Below are 12,066 nucleotides of genomic sequence, written 5' to 3'. Positions count from 1 at the left end.
TGACACAATCATGCCGATGAGTGATGCAGTGTCGTCTGAGGGCCCGAAGACCACGGGCATCCAATAAATATATATATTGGTAACTCTCTGTTTGTGTGTTCTTTGTCTTATTATTGTCAGTTTCTTTGAGTGCGTTTCAATATGCCAGTGTTGTTGAGACAGTTTAAGATGTGGTAAAATAAAGGAGAGACCTGCTGTTCTGTCTAAAGCTTTTTAGTCTGTTTTTGTAGATCAGGAAATTTGACTGTTTTTTTTATGATAGGTTAGTTATATTGTCTTACTTTCTAGATAAATTTGTTTGTTTGTTATTTTTGGCCATGGGACAATCTGACGCTCAATACCACTTTGTGGTTGTTTTGATTTTTCTTCATTTTCTCAAATTAAATCTTTAATGTGAAAACTACCTTATGTGCAGTGCAACTGAGTTGTATACAAACCTTTTCAGTTTTATTTCAGTGTAAATATGATATCTGAAAATAAATAGCCATTGAATATAATAGTTTGGGCTCTGGTCTTAATTTTAACCTCTAAAATTATAGCAATGTACCAAATGAGAGGGTTCCCTGTTTAGTTTACAGCATTAGATTTTTTTCCCCTTAAAGGGGTCATGAATTGAGAAATCAACTTTTCCTTGAGCTTTTGATATATAAAAGGTCATCGTACTAAGAATATCCTGTAAATTTCAGAACTGAAAACTTCCTTGTTAGTCAAATAAAATATTTTATTGACACCAGGCCCATTGAATGACTGATCCTGGAATGTGCCTATCTATGATAGATAGGTGAAACCCCACCTCCGCAGAAGAAATCAACGCCTACTTCATAATTGCAACGTTAACCCCGCCCACTGGCATGTTAGTGAGATGAGGAGAGAAGAGCAATACAACAGGACAAAAATAGCATTACCTTTCAAAGGATCATTATGCTAGGAATATGGTTATTTATTTTCAACAATGTGAATGTCTCAGTTGAGCTTTATTTTTTTTTTCATTCTGTACATTTCCTGTGGATTCTTTAGTAAATCAATCGCATTTCGGTGAACAGCAAACAGACTTTTACGATATGGACTCGACAGTAATGCAACAACATGTAAGTAACTGTGTTAATTCTAATGCCTGATCTGATATGTAATGATTCATGTACAGTCAGATGTTCTTTGTCTATGTGTCAGTAAATCAAACCAGTGACTAATGGTCAACTTCACGTTGTTTCTCTTAATAGGATGAAAATAATCTGTTATTTAAACAGTGATTAAATTATATAAAGAAAGCGATCAAAGAAAGCTCCCTTTGCAATCGTTGGAGCTGTCAATCAAACAGCGTGAGTTTATCAGTGACTGAGTTCTGGACACGCGCCAAAACTCCCGTTTTATTCAACGAATATTCAATTAATTCTCTAATATCGTTATATCACGTTTGCACTGTTAGTGATGATGAAAGCATTTGTTAGTGTGCAGAAATTGAGTTGCAATGACGAGATTACTGCTTTTATGCGCTCAGCAACATGTCTGTGATCAGCTACAGTGTTCATCTCTGCAACCTTTCATGCCACAATCTAAATATAATGCCATAGATCTAAATGTAATGTAGCACTTTTCACGATTAGTTAATCTCGAGAGCTGTAATAGTAAAAACGTGCTAAAAGAGAGAGCAATACTTGGCTATTTCAAATAGAAAGATGTTAGCCAATCACAGCAGTGGGCGTTTACACTGAAGTCTCACAGCAGACATGCCCCTTAAAACAGAGCGTTCAAATAAGAGGGCAAAAATCAGGGTAGGAAAAATGCCTTTTATTTCTAAATTATGACAATTTGGGATGTAAAAAGCATACTAATATTATGAGTGCACCCCAGGAAACATTATAAAACAATAAAACAATGCAGTTCATGACCCCTTCAAAGTCAAACTATCGATATCAGCAGATATCATTCTAAATAATTGGCTATCGGTATCTGAGAAATTTAGTATCGGTACATCGCTAATCAATATTTAACCTTTTCATCTGGTCACACTTTCATAAAACTGAATCTAACCAAACCAGCTCTTTTCTACCAGCACCCTACAAGACATAAGGAAACAGCCCTGTGTGTTTGAGTTGAAAGGCTAGTAACCGACGGGATGGCGGCTCAGTGCATAATAATAGAACTGGCCTGTCCAGACCTGAACACATGAAGACACACATGTGGGCACCTCCCCCTCACCAACTACTAGCTCTTTACATGACATCATCCTCTCAAGTCTCATTCCCATCCATCTCCTCATGCTACAGCCCTGTCTTTAGGTCATTCTGAGAGAAGTAACCAGGATTGTCAGTGCTAACCAAGCCACATGCAATGCGGATTCATTTATTGGATTTTGATTGGCAGAAAAAAATCTGATTTTGCACGTATTAATCACCAATGTGATCTAACAGGACAACATCACATGAGTGACCTCCAGCAGATACAATGACGTATATGTGTGGTTAATGGTGGCAGTGGCATGCGGTTAGTGTGTCGGTTTGTGCAAGTTTGTTGACATTAAGGTTACAATCTATACTCAAACCCAGACCTTTTTACGGACATATGCGGGAGATAAGAGGAAGTGTAGGGTATCAGGTTGGTCACAAAAATAACATAAGGTATGAGAGCATGTGCAAGTATGCATATGTCGCAGTTGAAATGCTCCGGCGTAAAGAGGGGTGTGTCGGGATGCCTTTCTGCCGAGAACACGCTGTCAGCTACATGTCAGGGCAAAGCCCAGGTTGGGTCACACCTGCCACTTGTTTGTTCACCATCCAACTCTTTCTCTCACTTTCTTTTTTTCTAGTGACAGTATGAAACTAAAAAACAGTCTGGATTCCTAACTCTATAATGATGCTGGATAATCTCATTCTATTCGACACTAAGACGCTGCTTCAGGTGTGTATTAGAAAGGAACCTTCACAGTTAGTGTTATTTCCCATTTCCCCATTTGTAAAAATAACAACCTGACAGGCTTCACTAATACTAGTACTCAGCTCTCAAGAGGCCTGCAATTTATGATACACTTTTTTTTAAATAAAAAACAATGAAGTTATTTTATGCTAACATCGTTTGGGCCAGGAATTCAGATTTGTACATGACATAAAAAAAAAAAAAAGATATTATATAATAACTTCAAAAGTTTGAGGTGTTTTTTGTTGTTGTTGTTGTTTTTTAATCAATACTTTTATTGAAAGAGGTTAATCAAAAGTAGCAAAGACTTTTACACTTACATAGACTTGTTTTTAATGTTGAAAGGTATGTTACCCATTTGACTATCCATATGTTACACATTTGACATTTCTTTAGGGATGTTCAATTGAGTAGGTAAAGTGTCAGATTTGTTTTGACTGCAATGTTGTGATACAAAACATATCCACATTGTTAGAAACTGTGGAAAACAACATTAGGAAAAAATCATTACCACCACAGGCTGACATTAAACTGGTTTACACAGAAACATGTATATAACTGCAACATTTGCCTTCCAGAACAAGTCTTTCTTGCTCTGTGATCTCAGATGCATCACATTGGAATAAGAATAGCAAACAAACTTTGTGCTTGAAAGCCCTTTGCTGGCCTCAGCATTAATGGTTTTCCTAATGTCTTTCTAAAACTAACCACATGACTCCAACTGCTAGCACTTAAAAGCATGACAGAAAAAAAAAAAGAAAAAAGAAAAAAAACCACTTGAAAAGCAAAGTTTGTCAAGACAAACTTTCCAATGGTAGCTTGACAGGGATGTTAGTCTGAAGGGATATAGGTAGTTTTAAGATAGATGGATGCCCTCTTAGTCAGAAAAGCCTGCAGTCTGTCTTAAGTTTGGTAAACACAACTTGAAATTTCTAAGAGGAAGTAACCAGACAGATGGACAAAAACATAACCTTTTACTTTTTTTTTCTTCAAATGCATATACATGCAAAAATACAATTTTGATGTACAACCAATTATAAACACAAATATCAAAGACTAAAACTATGAAAGGACCTTAGTACAGCACATGGACAGCACTTTTCTTAGACCCAAGGATTGAAAGCTCACACTTGTAAGTGGTACATTGGTTCTGCTTCATTTCTCCGTCCAAAACTAAAAACACAAGAAAAGAGAACTGAGAGGAGTAGATTCTACTTCTCATTTCTCCCATTTTCCACACACTGTTTAAAATCAGCGTTCACACAATATGGACCAACAACCGGAGACTTATCTAGTGTCTGTTGCAGGAAACCATAAGATTGATTCCTATCCTGAAAATGAAAGAAATAATAACTCTTTCATCAGAGACACAATGATTCATGTAAATGTGTTTGTAACATATGGAAAACTAAAAGCTAAATAACCTTTTTTTGTCACAGTAGAGTTTCAATTCACACTGTGTTATGTTGTTTTGAACTGCACTATGTTTGCAAAATGCTTTTATTATCAATGTGAAAACCCTGGAAGCTGTTACTTACCACCACATATACACTCACTGGCCGCTTTAAAAGGTACACCTTTCTAGTAGCGGGTTGGACCCACTTTTGCCTTAATTCTTCATTGAATAGATTCAACAAGGTGCTGGAACCATTCCTCCGAGATTTTGATCCATATTGACATTATAGCATCCCTTAGTTGCTGCAGATTTATCGGCTGCACATCCATGATGCGAATCTCCCGTTCCACCACATCCCAAAGGTGCTCTACTGGATTTGAGAACTCATTGTCATGATCAAGAAATCAGTTTGAGATGATTTGAGCTTTGTGACATGGCACATTATCCTGCTGAAGGTAGCCATCAGAAGATGTGTACACTGTGGTCATAAAGGGATGGACATGGTTAGCAACAATACTCAGATAAGTTGTGGTGTTTAAATATGATGCTTAATTGGTACTAAGGGCCCAAAGTGTGCCAAGAAAATATCTCCCACACCATTACACCACTAGCACCATCCTGAACCATTGATACAAGGCAGGATGTTTTTCTGACTCTACCACCTGAATGTTGCAGCATAAATCAAGACTCATCAGACCAGGCAACGTTTTTCCAATCTTCTATTGTCCAATTTTGGTGAGCCCGTGTGAATTGTAGCCTCAGTTTCCTGTTCTTAGCTGACAGGAGTGGCACCTGGTGTGGTCTTCTGCTGCTGTAGCCCATCTGCTTCAAGGTTTGATGTGGTGTGCATTTAGAAATGCTTTTCTGCAGACCTCGGTTGTAACGAGTGGTTATTTGAGTTACTGTTGCCTTTCTATCAACTCAAATCAGTCTGGCCATTCTCCTCTGACCTCTGGCATCAACAAGGCATTTTCACCCACAGATCTGCCGCTCACTGGATTTTTTTCTCTTTTTCATACCATTCTCTGTAAACTCTAGAGATGATTGTGTGTGAAAATCTCCATAGATCAGCAGCTTCTGAAATACTCTGACCAGCCCGTCTGGCACAAACAACCATGCCACGTTAAAAGTTCAGCAGATCGTCTTGACCATGACTACATGTCTAAATGAATTTAGTTGTTGTGGTTGGCTGATTAGATATTTGCGTTAACAAGCAGTTTAGCAGGAGTACCTAATAAAGTGGCTGGTGAGTGTATGTAACCAGTAATTCATTTCCATATTGTGTTCACCTCAAACTCAGCCAAACTGTGGTTCATATGAACCAAACTCCAGATTCTTATATTCAAACAGACTCAACTGTAGTTGATAGGTGTTCACCAAATATCGGAAGGCTATCCCACTAACCAAATGAACCCAAATAAATGGTCATTTGAACCCCAGTGTGAATAAGACTATTTGCAAAAATGTTGCTTTACCATAAAGACCTGGAGATTCATAGCATTAGACCTGGAGATTCATAACATTAAGATTGAACCACTGTAGTCACATTGACTATTTTAACCATGTTTTTAACTACCTTTCTGGACCTCAAAAGGTGCAATGACGTTGCTGCCTATGTGTGGTTCAGAAACCCTCGGATTTCATCAAAAATATCTTAATTTGTGTCCTGAAGATGAACGAAGGTCTTACGGGTGTGGAAAGACATGAGGATGAGTAATTAGATATTTCATTTTTGGGTGAACTAACCCTTTACATTTAGAATAAATACATTCTATTCTAGCTTTTTGTAAAAGCATTAAGGAATTTTTTATTCCTGATGAGTTTGAGGTTGTATAACAGTTCTGGGGTCTCTCCAAAGCATTCTGAACATCAGACCATCCCCATTCCACTTTACAACCATTCAAATCATTTTAAAGTCCCCTAGGCTGTAGAGGAACAACGCAGTTCTTGAAAGAGTTTCACTCTGGAGCGTCAAGAGTTTTTGGCCACCCTGGCCTCGCTAACACAGCGCAAGAAGAGAGGAAGACTAGAAGGAGGGGAAGCTACAAAGACCTTCTGTTTTGTTCCAATAGCTCTGTAAAATCAGTCTTTGTTATCTGTGAGAAAAAAATTCTGGGATACAGCTGCGGCTATTTTAACGTCCGCACTTGTGTCTCACACAGATGCGACAATAATGACAGGTACTGATGTGCAAGTGGTGTGCTGTGCCTTCCTATTGTCATGTTGGTACATCATCATCACTGTCGTCGTTTATGGCATGGAGAAGGACCATCCTTATCTTGTATCCTTGTGATGGCTTCAAAAGCCAGTGTTATGAAAGGCACTGCTGGCCTTGCAGACTGAATAGCTGAGCAGACTCTCCTTATAAAGACCTACACAGTATCGATGAAGCAGAAAGAACAGTTCTCAAGGTCTTTCTTGCTGCATTCCAACCGATAAAATCACCTGCCTTTTTAATCTTCATTTCGCTCTGTATGTTTTTGGTTTGAGGTTTGACTTTTTAACAGCTAAACCTGAAACCACAACTAAAACTGACTCATTCTATTTTCTTGCCCAATGATCGAAGAGCAGCCTGGTCAGTCTTATCTTTACTCATTTTGAATGCCAAGGTGTGGTTCCAGGCTGGAAAAATTTGGCTGGACAGGCTCATAAATCCTGCTGGTCTTGAAGGTTAGGAGGTAGGATACTGTCCACTCCAAGCAAGGTTTTTAAAACAACTTCTAAACACCTGACAAGACAAAACTAAATTGCATGAAACCAATCTGTAACCATTATAGTAAATTAAACAGTTTACACTGTAAGCAAATGTGCTGATGCAATGCACATTCAACTGTTGGATATCCCGTTCGAATGCAAGGAACACTACTATTCAAAAGTCTGTAAGAATTTATTTTGTTTTTTTTATGAAGTTTCTAATTAAATCTGCATTTATTCGATAAAAAATACAGTCAAAACAGTAAAAAAAAAAAAAACTGAAAAATTATAGTTTTTTAAAAAGATTTTAAAAAGTAATTTATTCCTGTGACGGCAAAGTTGAATTTACAGCAGCCATTACTCCAGTCTTCAGTGTCACATGATCCTTCAGAAATTACTTTTTTTTTTTTTTTCTTTTTTTTTTTTACTTTCTATATCCAGGTGTTTTCTGTGAATGTGCGAGACTTCCGATTTATTAGCTGTTATAGGGAAATAACGAGAAGAATATCAAAGTGCAGTAAACTATAAATCCGTTTACACTACAAACCAGTGTGTTTATAATTAAGACAATACATTAAAATAATATGGTAAGAAATACCAGTTTGCAATATCAAGCAGCATAACGAACTGTTTTGTACAGCTAAAAATAACTGGAAGCGAATGACACAGGAAGCAGACACATTAAAATTACAAATGGCCACGCCCGCTCTTACCCTAAAAATAAAGTGGATAAAATTCAATATAAAAGCATTATTTGAATTATAATATCTGTAATAATGTAAAAGAATTTATTGTCATTTTAAATTAATTTAATGCATCCTTTCTAAATAAAAGTGTAATTTAATTCAAATCTAACTTACCTCATGGTAGTGTCACATTTAAAACCAGCTCCAGACACTATTATTAAAGTATCATACATTTAAATTGATTGCTATGAAATATATGTTAACTTAATAATGTCTGACTGTTACAGCAAAAGTTAGTGATGGCATGAAGACATTGAATTACTTTAAATGCTAAAAGGTAGAAATGTAATTTTCATTGTTTTACTTAAACTGCTTGAATTGTATTTTTTTAGAAGCCGAATTAAATTACTTAGAATGTTAAAATGTTTTTAAGTTTTTGTGCGTGTATGCAGGTTAACATATTCAGTTACATCATTGCCAGTGGAAGTGTGGAACGGTTCTGTAAGCGGTTCCCCCAACCAAGCACCAGCTCAGGGGAAAAAAAGGAAAAACTGTTTTTTCATAGTATGACTCCATAACTTTTTTCACTTCTAAGATTTTTTCAGAAGTGACATCGATTCCTTCGGTTCAAGTAGTTTGCGACATATTTTGCGTTGTCTATTCCACCAAGCTTCCAATAAGCTGTTAGAAAAAAAAAAAAAAAAAAAAATCTTCCCATTTGCTCTTTTAGGTGTCCCTGCTGTTTGAAACCCCCAAAAATCCACAAATACATTCTAATACAATCACAATAATATCAAACCAGCAATTTAAGTTCTCTCCAACTCATTTATAACAATATAAAGTGTGTCATATTCTGAGATCCCTGACCATATCTTAGTACAAGCCACCAAAGCAGCAACTTGACTCTCTAAGCTGAGGAAAACACCATCCAGGTTGTCCTCAATGCAGCATGGCAGCATTCCAAGGCTTTTACACAAGCAAGCCGCCAAAAGCATGACTACATGGTGCGAAATGATCCTTTACTCCAAAGTATTTGTATGGACTAACACCGTAGCCCTAAACAACCCTTCCCGGGTCAACTCATACCTTAAGACAATTAACAGGCAGTGAGCTTACCTTTCAAACACCGTTTCCAACGGCAGTCAGGGCAGAGCCGAGAGGGATGTGTCTGTTATGTGTAGCACGAGTGAGTCTTTATCAAAAATACCAGTCTTTTTACATTGAACTCTGGAGGGACCTCTCCCACCTCTAACTTCCTGTGTATGGGTAATCAGGCCCTCCCAGAACGCCTTAAAACCACGACCACTAAATCAGAGAGGCCAGGGTGGACTAAAGGCAGAAGCAGAGAAAGGGTGTGCGCACAAATAAACACAAACACACATACTCATGCTGACAGAACACTTCAAAAAAAAAAAGACAAAAAAAAAAAAGAAAGAAAAGAAAAGAAAGCAAAACAACTTTTTGGGAGCGTCCTAGGGTCAGAAAACTCAACTTAAAAAAAGATTTTAATATTAGTTCAGCCTAAAATATAAATTCTGTCATCATTTACTCATCCTCATGTGGATCTAAAACTGACTTTTTTCTTCGGAACTCCAAAAATATTTTTTTAAATTAATACCATGGCTACTCTTTACCATACAATGAAAATTAATGGGGACTGGGACTGTCAAGCTCTAAAATGATAAAGCACAGTCTTTATGATATCTTAATAAAAACTACTACATCTTCTGAAGCATTATGATTGGCTTTGTGTGACAAACAGACCACAATTTGTTACTCAAAGTTGTTATTCACTGAAAATCTTCCCCATCACTGCACCTCTTACAGCAAATATGGTGCCATTAGAAATTAGATGTGACATTTAGTTTCAAGAAATGCAAAAACCAGTGATGTTTGGCATCAAATACTGTCAACATGTAATTTTTATAATCAATAAGATTTCTGTAGACAATTTCAGAGTTGTGGTGGAGGTTATCAGTATATATTACCGAAATATATGGTTTTGCATGGTTTTAGAAGACTTGGAACAGTGCATTAGTCATATGGAAAAAATTTTCACTTTCACTATTAGGAAAAGTGCCAGTATTTTCTTCAAATATTCATCTTGTGTGTTCCATGGAAATGTTATACAGGTTTAGAATGATATGAAGGTGAGTCAACGATGACAGAATTTCATTTTGGGATGAAGCATTCCTTGGGTGAAGGTAATCTTTTATACAAAAAAGGCATGTGTTATCAAAAATGAAATGCCTAGACTTGACAAACACAACAATTTAAAATATTTGCATCCACTGAATTGAAGAAGGGTGCTTTATTCCAGTAATATATTTCAAAGCATAGAGTTCTGAAGCACTCAAGCTCTGCCCCCTGAGCAGCTCACCAGCCCATTACAATCTAATGTTTTCCAGGCCTGTGTAATCTAATCGAATGCGAGAGTGACCCACCGAAATGAAGCTATATCACACAGTGATTCTCTTAGCTGCACAAAAAGAGGAGACCATTTAGAAGAACAGCTTTAGAGAGATTTATAAAGCACCTGCCATATTATGAGGTCACCTGCTAAATAACTTTTCATGGGTGAAGCAATACAGGTTAAACAGTTTCAGCTTTTAGAAATCTCCACATTCATCCTACAATTTTTGGATATATAAAAAAAAAAAAAAAAATCAATGGTCAACTAAATAAAAAAAACGCCCAGAAAGTGCATCTCTTTTCATTTTTATGCAGATTTCCATAATTATCTTAATGAGTGTGTGCAGGAATATGTTCACTGCAGTGATATATATATTTAAAAGCAATCATTAGGACGTTAGATGTCAAGAGACAGTAAAGACTCACTCACCTGTGACTAATAAGAAAGGTGCGCCTCCATAATGCTTCAGTCTTGTGCGAAATCCCAAACTCTAATTTTCCATGTGCGTCTTGTTGGCCTGTTGCGGTTTTACTTGAATATTATCACCTTAGTCATCATTTTTTCCACCTGCAACATTTAACCTTCACATGAACTATACTGACACCAGCGCTGGAATTGCCAAAACTGACCTCAACAGTAAAAACAACCACTTCGTTAGCTAGTGACATGGAAGATCCTCAGGTCAGGTCACAAATGAGTAGCTAAAGGAACATTTATGGGAATAATGAGTCAGAATGAGTCCAACTTCAAACTTTAATGCCTTATTCTCACCTATTTTTTTTTTTTTTTTTGAGGAAAGATTTTCATACATTCAAGCGAAAGCAGGGTTTTCTATCAACACCTGACAAAGTTTGCCACCATGTGCTTACATTTTTTCTGCAAAACATCAGAGACAATATGCTTTGCATGGACAAAAAAAGAAGTGAGCTATAACCTAACATGAGGTTTGGACTGCTTTATTCTGGAATGCTTTATTCTGGAATGCTTTATTCTGGAATCCACTTTCAGTATTTGCGGTCTGGAAGACATGAAAGTATAAGGTCCAGCAGAAAAGAGGTCAGAATAAAACACTCTCAGTTCTTGGATAAATTCTTCAGTCTCCCTTGTCTTCATGCTCTATGACCTGGACTCCAAAAGCAGCAAGCTCAAAGTATTGTGGGAGATCTGGGAGGAAATCTGAAATCCCCCTCTGTGTCAAGACATTATGTGAGAGAAAGAGAAACAGAGAAAGTAAAAAAGATTGTCAGTATGTAAGAAGGGATGGGTCTGTTGTCCCAACCTTGATTCAAATAACCTTGGGAATGATTCAGGCAGCTGTGCGGTCCTGCCCTCAAAGAACACCCATTCTCAATCATTTTATTTTTTATATGAAGCCAAGCCCTTAGAAAGGTCATCCAGAGAGCTAGCATGCTAGTCGTCCTTAACCCACACTTTACACTTAAGAATCAAGCCTATCACAAGAACCCTAAAAGTATAATATCGATCCAGTCCAGAAAATACAAAAGGTAAAACTTCATTTGAAATTGTACAATAACTGCAGCTTTTGAATACACACTTGAACATAACATCAGGTAGAGCTGGGTATCATTACAGATGTCCTGGTTCAATTCAGATTAAATTAAGGATGGGACATGATTTGGACTTGGATCATTGATCATTGCGATCTCGTGAGTGATAGGTTGTCCTGTCCTCACCCCGGTAAACACTGGGCGGGTGGAAATCTATTATCTACCGATTCGAAACGAATCACATACTTCAAAATCGATTTTCTAAATGTCTGTTAATAACGCAATGTTGTCAGAACAAAGGCAGTGGCAGTCAATTGCGAGAGCAGTGCAGAAACCGGGACAGTTAAGAGAGCGCACAGGCTTGCAACGGTGGAAGCTTTATATCATCAATATTTATATCTTAACCAATAGAAAATAGCCTTAAATAATGTATACACTGGCACACATCAAGCTTTT

At 37.1% G+C, this 12,066-nt stretch overlaps 1 long non-coding RNA gene across 1 annotated transcript in view; it reads right to left on the bottom strand.

The window, feature by feature from the left end:
• LOC127509793 (uncharacterized) overlaps positions 1-12,066 on the bottom strand; it is a 49,925-nt gene that overhangs the window by 7,479 nt on the left and 30,380 nt on the right. The window contains exon 2 of the long non-coding RNA XR_007929366.1: positions 8,806-11,291. This is a non-coding gene — a long non-coding RNA (uncharacterized LOC127509793). The remainder of the gene's footprint in view (positions 1-8,805; positions 11,292-12,066) is intronic.

Source organism: Ctenopharyngodon idella, chromosome 1 (genome assembly GCF_019924925.1).
Source record: "Ctenopharyngodon idella isolate HZGC_01 chromosome 1, HZGC01, whole genome shotgun sequence".
NCBI classification, from domain to species: domain Eukaryota; kingdom Metazoa; phylum Chordata; class Actinopteri; order Cypriniformes; family Xenocyprididae; genus Ctenopharyngodon; species Ctenopharyngodon idella.
Note: the sequence above shows the minus strand (reverse complement) of the source record. Positions and strands in the feature narration are given on the sequence as shown.